Source organism: Glycine max, chromosome 1 (genome assembly GCF_000004515.6).
Source record: "Glycine max cultivar Williams 82 chromosome 1, Glycine_max_v4.0, whole genome shotgun sequence".
Taxonomy (NCBI): Eukaryota; Viridiplantae; Streptophyta; class Magnoliopsida; order Fabales; family Fabaceae; genus Glycine; species Glycine max.
The window spans coordinates 27,752,461-27,771,674 of NC_016088.4; the positions used below are offsets into that span (position 1 = coordinate 27,752,461).

Here is a 19,214-nt window from a genome sequence, read left to right on the forward strand (position 1 = left end):
ACACGCTATTTAAATTGAAGCATAGAAATACACCGCAAAATTAATTTCATAAATTTAACTTATATAGTTATCAAATAAATGTACATTTGAATTTTTTATATTTCAAATTATAATTTACAAAATACTTATTTTAGAAATAAAAGGCTAAAATAAAATTTGGTCTCCTTATTTTGTTTAATATATAATTTTGGTTCTCCATTTTAAAATAGAGACATTTAGTCTCTCAAATTTTGAAAATAAATAATTTTAGTCCAACCTTCAATTTTTCATAGTTTTATCATTATTTTTTGTCTAATTGAATTCTAATCCTAACATGTATTTAAAGTATCATCAATAAATGATTTATTTAATTGAAATGTTAGAAAAAAAATGTCTCTATTCAAAAAATGAGGTGACTTGTTGTGCCTTGGTGACTTGTTGGTCATGGGTTCGAATCCAGAAACAGCCTCTTTGCATATGCAAGGGTAAGGCTGCGTACAATATCTCTCCCCTATACCTTCGCATAGCGAAGAGCCTCTGGGCAATGGGGTACGAAGTTTTTTATTATATAGATTCGATATTTCAATAAAATGAAAATTTAAATTTTTTTATTAGTCTCTTAGTTTACAAAGTTTTATTCATTTAGTTTTCTGAAAAAATAATCTATATACTTTCACGCAATAAAAAAATATCATAAAATATCATTGATAAGTTTGTTAAATTTTAAAATAATTATTCTAAAAATCATATTTATCATAATAATTTCTGATGTAAAAAAAATTCTAATATCAATAAATATACATTAAACTCTAATTCTTTTTTACTTTATCCTTCCTTGCCGCACACTTTATCCAAATGTTACTTTATAAAAACTAGAATTTAACAAAGTATAATTAAAATATGAGAAATAAAATATTGGACTCATAATTTGAAGGATTAATTAATCTAAGATTTATTTAATTCCTTCGTGTCTCAGCAATAAACTTTTACTGAACAATCAACTATTTTTTTATAATTTCAAATTATTAATTGAAGTTGGTTCATTATTTTAATGTAATGCAGATTGTGGTGTTGAATGTAATTGGAGATGTCAGTTACCGTGAAGGCCAAATCTATGTAAGAGAGCATGTGGGACGTGTTATCAAAGGTGTAATTGTGTGCCTTCATGTACATCTGATTATTATGAAGATTGTCCATGCTATACGAATATGACCACACTATTAGAAAAAGGTCTTTCGACGACACAGTTTTTAAGACGGTGCTGAAGAACCCGTCGTAGTTGTTAACACGGTGGCAATTACATAATTATTTAAGTTTTTTATGTGGCGCGTTTGATGTACAACGACGTTTGTCCTCAACCCCGTCGTTGTAGTGTTGATAGAAGTCATCAAAGACGGTGCTTGTAGGTACACCGTCCTAGAAATAAAAATACAAAGTTGGTGTTACTAAACACCGTCATAAATTTTGGACTTTATATATAGTCTCGCAGTAAACACCAGCGCCCCCGCTATTGCCTGAATTACTTACCCTCCAAAAACCTAGCGCCCCCGCTATTGCCTGAACTACTTCATCCCGCCGTGAACTTCGTCCCGCTACCACCCTAACATTTTTGGTTCTCGCCGTGAACTACTTGAAGCTGAAGTGGACCTACTGCTCCCACCACCGGTACCGCGACGTAGGCAAAGTCGTGCCTTTTTGAGTGGCGTTGCCACCTTTCGAGTGTTCCTGAAGGTAAGGATGTCAAATTTTTTGAGTTCTGTTTTGGTAATGGTGCAATATGTTATAGTATTTAGGGTTTTTGAGTTGTTCTTTGGTAATGCTTGAATATGTGAGTATCGACTTGTTCACTTGCCCTAACAATGTCATCGTTCAATATGCAAAAAGGATTTGAACCAAAATAAGTGAAAATCGTGCCCTTTTGTGTTTAATTGTTAGTATTTGAATTGTTTGTGGTTGTACCTTTACATAAACCAAAAACCCTCTTTCCCAATTGGTATCCCATTTGATTTCCAAACATGCTCTAATACGCTGATATTGACAAAGTGATTTCCAAACATGCTGCAATCCCTTTCCACTCATTGTTCATGTTAATGTAGTAGTGTTTTTATAACCATCCTTTGAAAAAAAATAAATTGTGTGAAACAAGTTACTATAGTATACATGTATCAACTGCAGGCTGTTATTTGGAACTAAGTACAAAAAGGTCACACATACAAACTAAGTACACAAAGATGCGTATCTTCTGAATCTGAAAAAACAGTTTTGCATCTGTTTCTATTGGTTCCAGGCTGTTATTATATGGGCTCTCTTCAGACTTTTTCGTATTGTCATATTTCTTACGTGTGTTTAGTTCAAATTGTCAAGTCATAGAAATAATGTTATTTTGTTCTTGAATGCCTACATAATATTAAAATTATGGTATGCAATTCCTAATAATAAAACCAATCTTCATATATTTTTAATTTTAAATAGATATTGTATTTTTATGATAGATGTGTCAACATAGATCCAGAATTCTGGATGTTGATTCTGTCATTGTTAACTGTGACTTGTTAGCTATTGGAAATTTGGTTTTGTACTCATGTTATTAGATTCCAATAAGATTGTGTTAGTGAATGATAACTTTAATGTAGACCACAAAACTTTTGGAAATTTCGAATAGGGAAAGAAAGCCATATAGAATGGGCAACGACATCTTATAGTGTGAGAACTGGAGCCAATAGCTCTTCAATCTCCTTCTTTCATCTTTTCGCAAAATAATAGACCCACAGCATATCAAAATAATATCTCATAGGCCCCTCTCCCAAGTTCCTAACACATGACTTTGCATCTCTTTTTGGGGCCGTCAGATTCTTATGTACCTAAAGGCAATTTAGACTGGGTGCCAAGACAAGCTAAAACCTTGGCCACTTGCTAATTTCCAGCAGGGTTACATTAGAACCATGATAGTGCCACCACTTGACCCTCCAAAAAGGCAGTGTTCACAATGCATCTAAACTTCTTAGCTTTTAAGGGATTAGACTCTTCTTGACTAACATTCCATAGATATACATTACAGTCCTCACATGCTGATAGAATATGTTTCCCATCAGAAGTCATTCATGCACACATTGGGCTCCCCGTGCTAAGGCCTAAAATAAAGGGTTTTAGAATTCTGCTTTTCCAAAATTGACTAGTAATAGTGCATTAAATGGTTGATCCATATGTATATACGATTTTAAATGAATAGTGCTTTCTCAAATCATCGATAACTAATATAACAATGGGGCTACAGCTTTGAATTTCCTTTCTTTCTTGCACTGTTTAAGCCATCCCCTTCTACCTTTGTAGGGCTCTGAAACTAACTGTTCCCCACAAAGAGAAGGACTATAGAAAAGAAAATACATTAGAAACTTGAGGAGGGCACTATAAACCATAGATGCTAGTCAACTGGAAAACGAAGGGAGAATAAAATCACCCATTTCTCTATCCCTCTTAAATAGACTGTGCAAATTAACCAGTTAGATCCCTATATTCCATAAGAATATAAAAATACCTTCATGTAATGGTGATTTCTTTCTTTTATAAATAAAGATTAATGATGTCATGGACTAAAGATGTTGACAGAAAATGTTAAAGAGAGGTTATTTTACAGATATTAAAGTTTTCTAGTCTACCCTTTGCTAGGTATTTTAAGGGAAAGATCCTCCTCAAAAATCATTGCAAATATATATGTTTCTTAAAACAATAAATAAAATGTCAAAAACACAAAATGAGGAAGTTGAAATATCGAGAATCCTTTATAACTTGAACATCACAAAGTGGAACTAGAGATAATTAGAAACATTAGATTGAAAGGTTGTGACTTATAAAACATCTCAAATTACCTTGTTCTCATTACTAGTTTGAATTTCTGCTTCTTGACCATTAATATTCACTACCTGTCCATCAATCCAAACTAGTTCTGGATCTCCAACCCAAACATGAGAACCAACAACAATATTTTCTGGAATCCCCTGTATCATTTGAAATCAAAAAGCATTAAGAAAGTTCTTCATTACAACATATTTAAAACATTAAACAATCACGTTTCTATTTGTTCACAAGGAAACTATGTAAAGCCAAGAAAAAATATACAAAATTCCAAGATGATTGATCAATTATTTGCTGAAGCATTTTGTATATCATTCCATTTATTTGACTTGAAATCACCTTCCAGTGTTTTATCAGTATCAATGAACATATGAAGATAAATTCCCAATTGAGTAAAAGAGGGTCAATTTTCTGTGTCTGAACTCTGAAGTAGCTTTCGTAAGGAAAATGTGATAACAGAAACAAGACTATCTAATAAGTCTATTTTATTGTTTATGCTATAGTCCTTTTATTGTTTAAAAAAATGAACCTTTTAAAATGTACAGGGATAAATATATAAATATAATAATAACTCAACAAATGAAAAACACCAGCAGCTGACATTTGAGCATAAGGAACAAATGCGAGATGGAATAAAAAGCTTATAAGCAGCACAAATGGAAAAACTGTTCAATTCATGGCATCTTCCTATCTAAACTCAAGCTTGGCCATCAATTAACCTGAAGCACAACTTTTGAACCGAAAGAAGTAATGCAAGCAACTAAAAATCTAAATTTACATTTAGTCAGTTCAAATTCATTACAGAACCAAAGATGATAGCAAAAAAAGAAGACCATATATGTAAAAAAAAAAACTTGATGATTTCTACCTCAGCTACCAACTTCTGTAATGGTAGTTCTCTAGCCCCCAGTCATCTCAATTTAAATCTGAATTTGAATATTATGATTGCACAGCTTTATTCTGTTTGATACAAGCCGGTGCTTTGAACTCCTGGCATTTGCATGTTGTTGTAGCCTCAATTGGAATCACTCTTTCAGTCGATGGTTCCATTGGAAACAAAGGGATGTTACCAACAGGATGATGATTGCCACCAGTGTTCATCTCAGTCAATGGAGCACTTCTAGCTCTCACACCTTCCATTGGCTGTGCCCTATCTTTGGAGGTGCAAATGCTTAAGGGCAACTTCTTTAGTTTCACCCTTCCTCTCTTCCTACCTACAGAAGACAAATTTTCTGTGTTTTTCTTATCTTCCTTGTTTGAGCACACTTCTTGAATGGACCACAACACAACTTTTGCATCTGCTAACTTCAGTATCACTTTATTAAGTTTCTCATCTTGTAGCCTTTTCAACCAGTTTCTTATCAGTTTATTTCAGTATCAGTTTATAGAAGAACTTTGAAATTACCTTGTAACCATGAAGACCACTTTGTACAAGCTGTGAAATGTCTACAAAAACTTGTGTTGTGATGGCTCTGGTGTAAAAACTTTATCAAATGTAAAACAATGTTCTTGGCCTAAGAACAAAACAAGAGCAACATGAGTTGATATTTTTACAGCACATTCACAAATTTTTGTTAGCCTTCGTACTCTGTCCTTGTCTCGTATGCAGAGATATTAGACACCTAACGTATGCAGAGATATTAGACACTTAAGAGTTAGTTTAAAGTTTTGATATGTTCTTTGTCTTCTTTTTTTGGCATATCATGTGCCTATGGTTATAATGTATTAATAAAAAATATTACACTAATTGTTTTTAGGCTAAATTATTATTTTCAACCCTAATTTATTTTTAAAGTTTTATTTGATTCTTTAATTTTAAATGATTTAATTTGATTCTAAAATTTTTAAAAAGGTAAATACTTATTTTCGTCCATGAATGTGTGGAGTGCTGATAAATTCATTCCCGAAAGATAAAAATTCAAATTTTAGTTCCCGAAAGTGAAAAAAGTACGACAAATCCATCCATCAGTTAACTTTCATCTATTATCGTTAATAAAAGAACCTATGTGATATAGAGAGAAGAAAATGTCAAAAAAATGATTGTCAACATGGTTGTTGAATAGTTTGGATCAATATGTCAATAAGTTATCATTAGACCAAAATGTCAATAAGTTACTATTGAATCAAACTATCAGAATTTGTCCATTGGGCCAAAATATCAATAATTTTTTTTGGACCAAAATGTCAGTATGTTTCCGTTTGATCAAAATGTCAATAAGTTACCATTGAATCAAAATTTTAGTAATTTTCCATTGAATTAAAATGTTAATAGTTTTTTTTTATCAAAATATTAGTACATTTCTATTAGACTAATTTGTCTGATCTCAAATTTCATTTCATTTAAGAGTAAAATATTATTTAATCTTCATTCTTTTCCTTTTTTTTTTATCGTTACAAGCATAACATTATAATAAACACATAAAAAAAGAGAAGCAAACATAAGTTAGAACAAACATAATAATAAACATCATATTAATTAATAAGCATAATTACTTTAATAAATATTGTAACTCAAATGCAACCACAATAACATCAGTGACATATTTTTTAAAATTTGATTAATTATTTTTATTGTTGCTTACAAGTTATTTATGTTAGATGTCACGTATTTGTAAGGTGAGATTAATTGCTCTTAATATGCTCCACAAGTTGAATAATCTTCTGCTAATTTTGAAAATACTCCAACTTCTAACGCTTAAAGTGCTCTAGCTTCAACTCCAACTACCACTCAAAGTGTTGTGAGTGACTTTTACACATAACTGGTTAGTTATTGTTAAATTATGTTATGCATAACTAGTCGCTATTTATAATTGTTGTAGAAAACAAGCTTCATACCTCTATCATTGTCAATTTTGTTTAGACTACCTCCAAATTTCTAGATATACACTACAAAAAAAAGCATACTTTCGATGGTCAAAATCCGTCGGAAACCTCAAAAATCCGTCGCTAAGTCAAAATTCCCGACGGATTTCTAATAGACCAAAATCCGTCAGAAAATTGATCGTAGGAAATTTTAACCGATGAATTTTAACTATCTGTTGGAAATTTCCGACGGATATTTCCGTCAGAAATGCTATTTTATAAACAATGGTTTATATCATTTGTTTTTTATTTTTATCATTTACCATTGATAATTTAACAATTATTGTTTGCATTTATATTATTTAACGTCAAAATTTGAATTAACACATACATGTAATTAATGAAATGTTCAAATTCATAAATCCAAAACAAAGAGTAAAATACATCATTAAGTTAAATTGAAAATAAATGTAAAAGAAAAAAACAATGTAATATAATTTGTTTTATTGCAATATAAATTCAAGTAATTGATATATCTAAAATATATAATTTGACATATATAAAAGTTTAATTTTAAATCAAAATGCTTAATGGTAAATTGCGAAGTTGGTAACTTCGTATGATTAGGCTCACTACCAAAAAAAAAGGGAATGCAAAGTAAGTAGTTAAATTAATTAACAAAGAACCACTCACTTGTCAAGAAACAATTAAAAAAATTAATATTAATTCTTCTAAAAAGTTCTAACCCTCTAATATTTTTCTATTTTACAAGTACAAGTGACATTCCCATGGACATGCTACGTAGGCACGCAAGAAAAATTACGCTTCCAAAAACTTCTCGGTTCTTAGAGATACTTTCAATCGTAGACCTCTATACCAAATTTTGATATTTTTCAGTTGCAGTGAGTGGAATTTGATACACCCTAGAACTTCATGTGTTATGCACACAAAAAAGAAAATCCCTTTTAAATATAACATCAGTAGTTGTTCTCCTTCCCCAATAATCTATTATTTGCATTTTATCTCTTATCAGAAATCGTGCCTTTTCGGCCTAAAAATAATTCTGAAACTACTGGCAATATTCATATTTTACCTCTAACCTAGGGAATGCAAAGGCCCGTTCAGAACCAATTAGAAAATTATCTTTTTTATGTGTGTGCAAAACAATCAAATTTCAAATGTTGGAACTTCAGAACCAAAACCATGTGTAGCCTAGTATAATAGTCGAGGCCCTATACCTCTGCAGGGGTCGCTTTCTCTTTTCACCTTTAAATAAGCAATGCATCTCTTAACCTCAGATTTCACTTGTAAATATAACTCATGAGATTTTTGTCTGTCGTCTTTAAGTTATCGTTTACTCCCTGTAAAAAATATCTCATTAATTTTAAGAAGGAAAAATTATTTTTAACAACATTTTTCAAGGACATTCAGAGCTGTAAATGACTAAATATGAATTTAGCATACCTTCCATTTCCAATGGTTTTCCAAAATAATAGTAGAACCGACCAGGAACTTTAGGCAAAATCAAAGGCATATGCACTGGCTGATTTACCACCTCACCACCAGCATCACTCTTGGATTTCAAATATATAAGGGATATATAATAATGTATATGCATACTTATTAGAAGATGGAAAAGAATGACAGCAAAGATGTATATTTCATGATTTGGTAAGAATAAAAGAAAAACCACACCAAACAAGATACCTTAACTGCATAGCCTCATCTGTGAGGCTTTCTTCTATTTCCGACCTAAAGTAAGGAATCTTCACCAAGTCATCATAATAAAAAACTACCTGAAAGACCAATGTGATATGATTTGTTATGGTAAATCCATGTCCAAGGCATCCATAGATCATGGGAAAATGAAATTCAAAGATGGACATATTCATGCATGTTGGCATAAGAGATTTTAAAAAAAAAAAACAGAAAATCTTAAAATGCTCTCAAAAGAGACAGTCCAGCACTCACAAAGTTCTCAAAAAAGAGAAACTTGAAATCTGATATTCATACATTCATACATAGGGTGTAGCTGTTTTGATACAAATATATCTTACAAAAGTCAAGACCGAAGTCACTTCTACTAGTCCACTTAATTGCTCTTTCTACCAATCCACATAATACTTGTACTTTCGTCTTAAAGACTTTACTATTGCAGTAAGCATAAAATAAACACACAATCAGAAGATATAGTATAGGACATTAGAAAATTTCAGTAGCATTAACTTAACAGGAGTGTTCTGTTACTTGTAGAGCTGTAGCTAACCTAAGTTCGGTACATAATATGGAAATGTTAGTTTCTAAATATGGAAATGTCATCCTTACAAACTCCAATTGTTCAGGCCAGAATAATTTGTTTTCTTCACCCTGAAAATTATTAAAATGCTGAATATTTTAAACTACTCTGGTGTATTTCAAAGCACAAATAGAGAGACAAACAGATAAAGTGGGCCTAAAAAATAACCAAGCCCAAAAAACATTTCATATCAAGTGGTGTTTCATTTAAGTTACTTTTGAATATTAATCACATCCCTCCCCTATGCAGCTTCCTGGGAGAGCTTTTGAAAGAAGAGATTATATCTCATGAAAAGTGTTTCCAAATAGGTAATGGATGTGAGAAGGATACAATGTGCATTTGCTTTCATTTTATATGCCTGATTTTTTAAAACCTTAAAGATACCCCTACATCTTAAATGTCTACACTCGGTGTTCCAACTCAAAACTCTGCATGCGTCATGTGACATTAGTGATAGCACATGTAAAATATTGTTGTATCATGTGAAATATTTGCCTAAAATGCTAACCACCAACCACCTCAGCTAAATAAATCCAAGTCCTCTTTTATTCATTCTGGAATAAACCTTAAATCTTTTCTGCATCTGCACTAGAACCACAATCCTAATAATATGATGTATTTAGACAATCTTTATAACTGAGTTAGTATTTCTAAATTGTCAAATCACGTCAAAGTTATATCCTCTTGAATTAGAATAAGTAAGAATCTACCTACTACCGAAACTTTATGTTTAAATTTGATTTTAATTTCAGAAGAAAAATCAAACACTCGATCACTAGCTAAAGAAATTTGATACCATCTAAAATATAAACACTTCAACAAGTTGAGAAATTCCATAACTAGCTTATTTGATTAACATCTCTGACATAACTGAAAAGTCAGCTTCCTAAAAGGTACAACACATTATTAGCAAAAGGAGATTTCTAATAATAGATAAGAGGAATAAAGAAAGAGCCACTTTCATCCAAAGCTGCAAGATTTTTCTTAACTTCTGCATAATTTCCTGTTTTAGTATGAATTCACCATAAACTCGTTTCCATGAAACAACCATAGACATTCTCATAAGACTTGTAATGGGGTAAGTTCATTTTCTGTTATAAAAAGTGCACATGCCAATATATAGAACAACCATTAATTAGTTCATTATATATATATATAACTAGCAAGGAAGTGGTTCAATTTCCCACTAGCTATCCTTGGTTCCTACTGTCATGTATGAACTTCTATTGTAAATAGGGGTGGGAATAGGTCAGGCCGGCCTACAGGGGTCTACGACCTGGCCTATATAAAGCCTGACCTGAACTGTCCTATTTATTAAAAGGTTAGACTCAGACTTTTTTAAAAGCCTATTAAATTAAATAGATCAGGCTTAGGCTTATTAAAAAGTCTTATAAGCTTGATAGACCGGCCTATATATATGTATATATACTTATATTATTTTTTGGGTACAATTAATTTTTTTTTTAACGTTTCATTTTCCTTTAACTTTTCTATTACGTTCCTGCTCCAGAGCAAAAGAATATTAAAGATTTAATGTGAAGAAGGCTTTTAAAAAGGTTATCAGGTCAGGCTAGGCTTTTATAAAGGCCAGACTGAGTCAAAATAAAAGTCTTTAATAGGCTATAGGCCAAGCGCAGGACTCAAAAATTCATCGTAGGCTAGGCTCAGGCCTTTTAAAGCCTAGTCTGGCCTGGCCTATTCCCATCCCTAATTGTAAAGAATGGCCCAATGTAGAAGGCTCTCATTGTTGTGGGAGTTTGGAGAGAGTCAAATACATGAACCCCATCAAAGGGACACTTTCAATGACTTCAACATTTGAACAACAAGTTGAGCTACAAAGTTGGAGAGAAAGCAATGCATGATAATAGTGGTGAAAGAAGCGTGGAATGGAAGTAAATGGTGATTGAGAATATTATCAAGGAAGGTTCAAATAGAATGGGACCACAAAAACAAAACATGTACTGGTACTTGTAAATAAATAATTAAATCGATAACCAAGTGTCTCTCTTGTTAAAAAGTTGGCTAATTTGCCTATAAATTGAACTTCACGAAACTGGTTTTTGTTAGAACAAATGAAAGTTTGAAAGAAAAAAAAAGAAAAAAAGCTTCAAGTCCCACATCGCTCAGGATAAACACTTGAATAGTGTTTCACTCCCTATATATAGAGAACTCATTTCTTCTTTTTTCCTTGCCCCAGTTGAGAAGCATTTCCTCAACTTTTCTTTCTCCCTCCCACATTTCAGCCGATGCATTTCCGGCAAACTTCTCCCTCTTTCTTTCTGTCGCTCTAAAATTTTTGGTTGCCTTTAAGAGTGACTTTGTAAGTCATATTTTTCGGTTGCCTTTAAGAGTGACTTTGTAAGTCATATTTTTCGATTGGTTTTAAGAGTGACTTTTAAAGTCACATTTCTCGGTTGCCTTTTAGAGTGACTTTTCAAGTCATACAAGTGGGTGTAATTCTAGAAAAGGTTCCCTCAGTGCAGTGGGAATCTTATACAGTGATCTGGGCTGTTTTATCCTGGGGACGTCGTGGTTGATAGTCTGCTTGCACAATTTTTGGCAGTGCCACGAAACGTCTTAAAGAAAGCGACATTGTCCGTGACTCAGCCAGTAATTTTTTCGATTTGCCATAAACTATTGTTACAACGATTTTAAGACGGTTTCGGTTCTGCTATGGCTACCGTAGATATTACTGGCTCGAACAACAATGACTTCAACAAACCTTTTAGGTTTGAAGGGTATCATTTCAAACGTTGGCAACAAAAGATGATGTTTTATTTAACTATGAGAAAAATTGCCTATGTTTTGAACACTGATATTCCGGTGGTACTTGAGGATGCTGAGAAGGAAGTGAAGGATAAAATGACTATGGAATTAACTCTCTGGAATGAAAATGATTACCTATGCAAGAATTTCATTCTGAATAGGTTAGCTGATGATCTCTATGATTATTATAGCCCATATAAGTCTGCCAAATTAGTTTGGCTGGCTTTGGAAAAGAAGTATGATACTGAGGAAGCTGGGACTAAAAACTATGTTGTTAGCCGCTACCTCAAGTATCAAATGACTGATGATAAATTAGTAGAGTCTTAATCCCATGAGATACAGAAAATTGCCCATGATATCATATCAGAGGGTATGACATTGAATGAGCAATTTCAGGTTGCTGTCATCATAGACAAATTGCCTCATGGCTGGAAGGATTTCAAAAACCTTCTCAGACACAAGACCAAAGAATTCTCTTTGGAGTCTCTGATCACACGTCTGCGCATTGAGGAAGAGGCACGCAGACAAGATCAGAAATATGAAGTGTTGGTTGTGTCTCACAACAACACTAAAAGGAAGAACACAGGTGCAGTTCTGAAGCCTATTGGCAAAAACTTTAAGAATCAGAACCGCAATGTGAGCAATACCTCCAACCGCAACAAGAACCCCCCAAGGGTCCAACATGCTAGACAACATCCACCTGCCAAGAATAATCCCGGTGAGCCATTCCTCTGTTACAATTGTGGCAAACCGGGACATATGGCACGTAAATGCAGAAATCCTTCAATGACAGGTGCTCCCCAGGCTAACATGACTCAAGAGCCATACATAGCTGTGATAACAGAAATCAATATGATTGGAGGATCAGATGGATGGTGGATAGACACTGGCACCTCCCGCCATGTCTGCTATGATCGTGCTATGTTTAAAACATACACGAATGTTGAAAATAAGAAAGTGTTGCTGGGTGATTCCCACACCACTACTGTTGTTGGAATTGGAGATGTTGAACTGAAGTTTACCTCTGGAAAGACTTTGATTCTCAAAGATGTGATGCATACTCCAGAGATGAGAAAGAATCTGGTTTCTGGTTTTCTTTTAAACAAGGTTGGGTTTACTCAGACCATAGGTGCAGATTTATTTACTTTGACCAAGAATGGGGTATTTGTAGGGAAAGGGTACGCCACTGATGGCATGTTCAAATTGAATCTTGATATTAATAAAGTTTCTCCTTCTGCTTACATGCTGTGTGATTTTAATATCTGGCATTCTAGACTTTGTCATATAAATAGTCGTTGCATATCTAATATGAGTAACTTAGGTTTTATTCCAAAGCTATCTTTAAATCACTTTGAAAAATGTGTTTTTTGCAGTCAATCTAAAATAACTAAGAAATCACATAAATCAGTAGTTAAAGAATCTGAGCCATTGGATTTAATACATTCTTATATATGTGAATGTGATGGAACGTTGACCAAAAATGGAAAACGATATTTTATCACTTTTATTGATGACTGCTCTGATTATACATATGTATATCTTATGAAAAATAAAAGTGAAGCGCTTGACATGTTTAAGTTATTTGTAATAGAAATTGAAAATCAATTCAATAAGAAAATTAAGAAACTTCGAAGTGATAGAGGCACAGAGTATGATTCCAGTTTGTTTAATGAGTTTTATAATTTGCATAGAATCATACATGAAACGACTGCTCCATATTCACCTGAAATGAACGGTAAAGCTGAAAGAAAGAATAGAACTTTTACAGAATTAGTTGTAGCTACTATGTTGAGTTCTAGTGCAACATCTTTTTGGTGGGGCGAAATTTTGTTAACTGTTTGTTATGTGCTAAATAGAATCCCCAAATCAAAAAGCAAGACATCTCCCTATGAGATATTAAAGAAAAGACAATCAAATTTGTCTTATTTGAGAACTTGGGGATGTTTGGCCTATGTAAGGATCCCAGATCCTAAGAGGGTTAAACTTGCAAGTAGAGCCTATGAATGTGTATTCATTGGTTATGCTATTAATAGCAAAGCGTATAGGTTTTATGACCTAAACGCAAAAGTGATCATAGAGTCAAATGATGCTGATTTTTATGAAAATAAATTTCCTTTTAAATTAAGGGATAGTGGGGGTACTTCATCCAATTATCTTCCTGCTATTAGTAGTGAAAATCTTGCACAACCAGAACCAGATATAGAGCCTCGAAGAGGTAAGAGAGCAAGAATTGCTAAAGATTATGGGCCCGATTATATGGCTTATACATTAGAGGAGGATCCATCAAACCTCCAAGAAGCTTTGTCTTCTTTGGATGCTGACTTGTGGCAAGAAGCCATTAATGATGAGATGGATTCTTTAGAATCTAACAAGACATGGCATTTAGTAGACTTGCCTCCTGGTTGCAAACCAATTGGTTGTAAATGGATCTTGAAAAAGAAACTAAAACCTGATGGTACTGTGGATAAATACAAGGCTCGCCTTGTAGCCAAGGGTTTTAGGCAAAGAGAGAATGTGGATTTCTTCGACACCTTTTCACCAGTCACTAGAATAACATCTATTCGGGTGCTAATATCTCTTGTTGCTATTCACAGTCTAGTGGTACACCAAATGGATGTTAAAACTACTTTTTTTTAAATGGTGAATTGGAAGAGGAAATCTATATGGAACAACCTGAAGGGTTTGTGATTCATGGACAAGAAGATAAAGTCTGCAAGTTAGATAAATCTTCGTATGGCCTAAAACAAGCACCTAAGCAGTGGCATGAAAAGTTTGATAACTTAATAGTCTCGAATGGGTTTAAGGTGAATGAAAGTGACAAATGCATTTACTACAAATCTGTAAATAATATTTGCACTATCATATGTGTATATGTCGATGACCTTCTCATATTTGGTTCAAATATTCATGTAGTGAACAATGTGAAATCATTGTTGTGTAACAACTTTGATATGAAAGACCTCGGAGAAGCAAGTGTAATCCTTGGTATTAAGATTACTAGGTCAAAAGAGGGAATTTCTCTGGATCAATCTCACTACATTGAGAAGATCTTAAAGAAATATGACTACTTTGACTGTAAACCTGCTAGTACACCATATGATCCAAGTGTAAAACTGTTTAAGAACACTGGTGAAGGTATACGACAAACTGAGTACGCAAGTATCATTGGCAGCCTTAGGTATGCCACTGATTGTACTAGACCTGACATAGCCTATGTTGTGGGATTATTATGCAGGTTTACCAGTAGACCTAGTATGGAGCACTGGCACGCTATTGAAAGGGTAATGAGGTAACTTAAAAGAACCATAAATCTTGGATTACATTATAAAAGGTTTCCCGCTGTACTTGAAGGATACAGCGATGTAGATTGGAACACTCTTTCAGATGATTCCAAAGCAACCAGCGGCTATATATTTAGCATAGCTGGTGGGGCTGTTTCTTGGAAGTCAAAGAAACAGACTATCTTAGCTCAGTTCACTATGGAATCTGAGATGATAGCACTAGCAACTGCTAGTGAGGAAGCAAGTTGGCTAAGAAGCTTACTAGCAGAGATTCCTTTATGGGAAAGACTGATACCAGCTGTGTTGATCCATTGTGATAGTACCGCGGCTATTGCAAAAATTGAGAATCGTTATTACAATGGTAAGAAACGACAGATACGTCGTAAGCACAACACTGTTAGAGAATTACTCTCAACAGGAGCTGTTAGAGTGGATCACGTGCGCACTGATGATAATTTAGCAGATCCTTTGACGAAAGGATTAGCTAGAGAGAAAGTCCATAACACTTCTAAAAGAATGGGACTATTGCCCTTACTGCGATGATCATTCATGATGGTAACCCGACCTATATGACTGGAGATCCCAAGAACTAGGTTCAATGGGTAATAACAAGTTATGAAGTGATATGAGATGAACATGCTGTTATAAGTGAAAGCAGCATGATTCCTGAAGTAACAAGAGGATGAGTTATGGAAAAAATTCATAATTCTTAATGAGATCTATGCTCTACATTGAGTGGAGTACCTAGGCTACAGGAGTACTCTTGATAGACTCACCTATGTGAGTGTTGAAGTGGGGGCCGCTTCATATGAAATTTTGGGCAAAAATTTCTAGAGCGTTCACTATACCGGGATAGACGTGCATGGCCTTTAACGCACGGGCTTTATAGAATACACCTATGAAAAGGTTGTGTGTGGTTTGATGTCGGAGATAGAGTTCAAGACTTCGAGTCACTCTAATAAAATCTGAATCTTACTCACTATGCAAAGGTTCAAGTTGTATGACACCTTTGTTTATGCACAATTTTATGAAATCCTCGAAAATCTTCTTTTCAAATTTCAAGTGGGGGATTATTAGAACAAATGAAAGTTTGAAAGAAAAAGAAAGAAAAAAAGCTTCAAGTCCCACATCGCTCAGGATAAACACTTGAATAGTGTTTCACTCCCTATATATAGAGAGCTCATTTCTTCTTTTTTCCTTGCCCCAGTTGAGAAGCATTTCCTCAACTTTTCTTTCTCCCTCCCATATTTCAGCCGATGCATTTCCGGCAAACTTCTCCCTCTTTCTTTCTGTCGCTCTAAAATTTTTGGTTGCCTTTAAGAGTGACTTTGTAAGTCATATTTTTCGGTTGCCTTTAAGAGTGACTTTGTAAGTCATATTTTTCGGTTGGTTTTAAGAGTGACTTTTAAAGTCACATTTCTCGGTTGCCTTTTAGAGTGACTTTTCAAGTCATACAAGAGGGTGTAATTCTAGAAAAGGTTCCCTCAGTGCAGTGGGAATCTTATACAGTGATCTGGGCTATTTTATCCTGGGGACGTCGTGGTTGATAGTCTGCTTGCACAATTTTTGGCAGTGCCACGAAACGTCTTAAAGAAAGCGACATTGTCCGTGACTCAGCCAATAATTTTTTCGGTTTGCCATAAACTATTGTTACAACAGTTTTCGAACCACAGCTAACAATCAACCAACACTCACAAATCAACACAATAACTCACTCTTTCCTCTGTCAAACCAACATGGCTTCAAAGCTTTGTTTCTTAATTACTCACTAATCCTACCACTTCTGTCTCACCGGGAACTGCATGCGAGTCCACCCCAGATCCATCCTATTGCAAATTCGTTCTCCCTCCCCAAAACAGCAACATTTACGACTATGGTCGATTCTCCGTCTAAAAATTACTCTCCCAAGCCCACAAGTTCTTAAACCTAGTTAATAAATAACTCCAAGCATTGCACCAAGGCTTACCCCAAGCCAGCACTTCTACAATAAATGTAACAATGCATAACAAAATTCTGAAAAACAAGGTAGAAAAAAACCTGACTTCTAAATTGGAGTGAAAATTGGAACGATATTTGCGGTGTGGACTCACAGTGGTTGTGCAACAACATTGGTGACAGGACGACAGTGAGTAACGGCGGCACGGAAGATGCATTGAGTGCGACTGCAGAATTGATATCAGATCGAAACGTGAATGAAAAAGGGCTAAGGTTGCCTTCCTTTTGTTTGGGTATAATTTTAAATTCCGACGAATGCTTATTCCTTCAGCAAAATCCGTCAGAAAGATATTAAATTTTCGACACACCTAAATCCGTGAATAAATTCTATCAATAATTTATATTTTCCGATATAAAATATGTCTGGGGTAAATTCCGACGGAAATTCAAATATTTTCAATGTAATATAATCCTTCAAAAATTCAAATGTATTCGACGGAATAAATTCCGTGGAAAATATTCTGTCGGTAATAAAGATTTTTCTTGTAGTGATACCATCTCATTGGATGAACCAACCAAATTACATGAGCTTCATACCCACATCAGGGTTATCCTGCCACCAAGATTCGAAGAAGTGAAACATGACATATGCTTGTCTTATGTTTATAGTAGATTCTGACTGTTTATTATAATTTAGATAAATTTGTAATGATTGATACACTGTTACAATATTTATTTTTGTACATTGGTAGAATGTTTATTTTCAAAAAATTTTATTGTGACAGCATTAGGTAGTGACAAAATTAAGTTGAGTCTCATTTTTTGTAAGGATTAACTTAATGATTGTGCTTTTTTGTTTGAGTCTCATATTTTGAGTAAAGTACTGCCACATTAGACATTTCATAGCAATAAACAAATTATGCTTATTATTGTATTTGTTCTAACTTATGCTTGCAACGATAAAAAAAGGGGGAGAAAATGAAGATTAAATTATATTTTACCTTTAAATAAAATGAAATTTTAGGTGTGACAAATTAGTCCAATGAAAACGTACTGACATTTTGGTCCAATGATAAGTGACATTTTGGTCCAAAAATAATTACTGGCATTTTGGTCCAATGGAAAAATTACTGACATTTTGGTCTAATGATAACTCACTGACATTTTGGTCTAACGGAAACATACTGACATTTTTTTCAATTGTAGCTTAGTGACATTTTGGTCCAATCTATATCAATAGCCATGTTGACAATTATTTTTGTGACATTTTCATCCCTCTGTGCCACATGGGTTCTTTAATTAACGACAATGGATGAAAGTTAACGGATGAATGAATTTGTCACATTTTTTTCACTTTTGTGGACTAAAATTTGAATTTTCATCTTCCGGGGACAAATTTGGCAGTGCCCTACATATTCAGGGGCGGAAATGACTATTTACCCTTTTAAAATTGATTTAATTAAGTCTTTCTCCAAATTAAAACTAATGTAGTTTTAACATAACAACAACTTTTTTCCTCCACAACACAACACAAGCACTAATTTCACCAAAAGCTCACTAGAATTCATAGTTTTGGTTCTACAAATAACACTCAACCCAAGTTCAAAACTAAAACTCAAAACCCCTCTGCAATTGAATTGTACTAAACCAAACCCACTCAAATATCAAATTATGAAATTAAAACTCAAAACTCAAACATTCAAAACAAAGAACAATTACATCTACTAAAAATTGAATGATGTAACTCAATATATATGAACAACATTGAATTGAACTAAATGCAAGCGAGACAAGTTGTTAGAGCCCCATCATCTTTGTCATCGTTGTTGACATCACTCTCCACATCCCACGCCTTTTGGCCACAACTAGAGTCCCTCTAGCTCCAGTGTTAGTACTCAAGACACACGAGTGCCCCATGCATGAGGCACTATAGCACATTCATCATGGATCCACATGAGTTCTACATGAAGGGCATGCGCGCTGGGGCGTGCGATGACAAGTTCATGGCAGTCCTAAACACCAGTGATTTGGGAAACACATTGAGGTGCCTCGAATTAGACCAAGGTGCAGTATTTTCAATGGGTTTGGGTGGGGTTAAAGAGAAAGACGTTACTGTTTAGGGTGTCGAGGGTGACTAATTATTATAATTTGGATAAATTTGTAATGATTGGTACACTGTTACAATGTTTAGTTTAGTAAATTGGTAGAACATTTATTTTGGATCATTTTTATTGTGACAGACAAATTATGATTGTCAATCAATATTATGATTATTATAATGTTATACTTAAAACGATAAAAAA

General features: G+C 33.9%; 1 non-coding gene across 1 annotated transcript; it reads left to right on the top strand.

The window, feature by feature from the left end:
• The first annotated feature begins 18,163 nt into the window (after positions 1-18,163).
• On the top strand, positions 18,164-18,262 carry MIR10407A (microRNA MIR10407a). The gene has a single exon (NR_161666.1). It is a non-coding gene; the product is annotated as a microRNA MIR10407a (primary transcript).
• Positions 18,263-19,214: the final 952 nt, after the last annotated feature.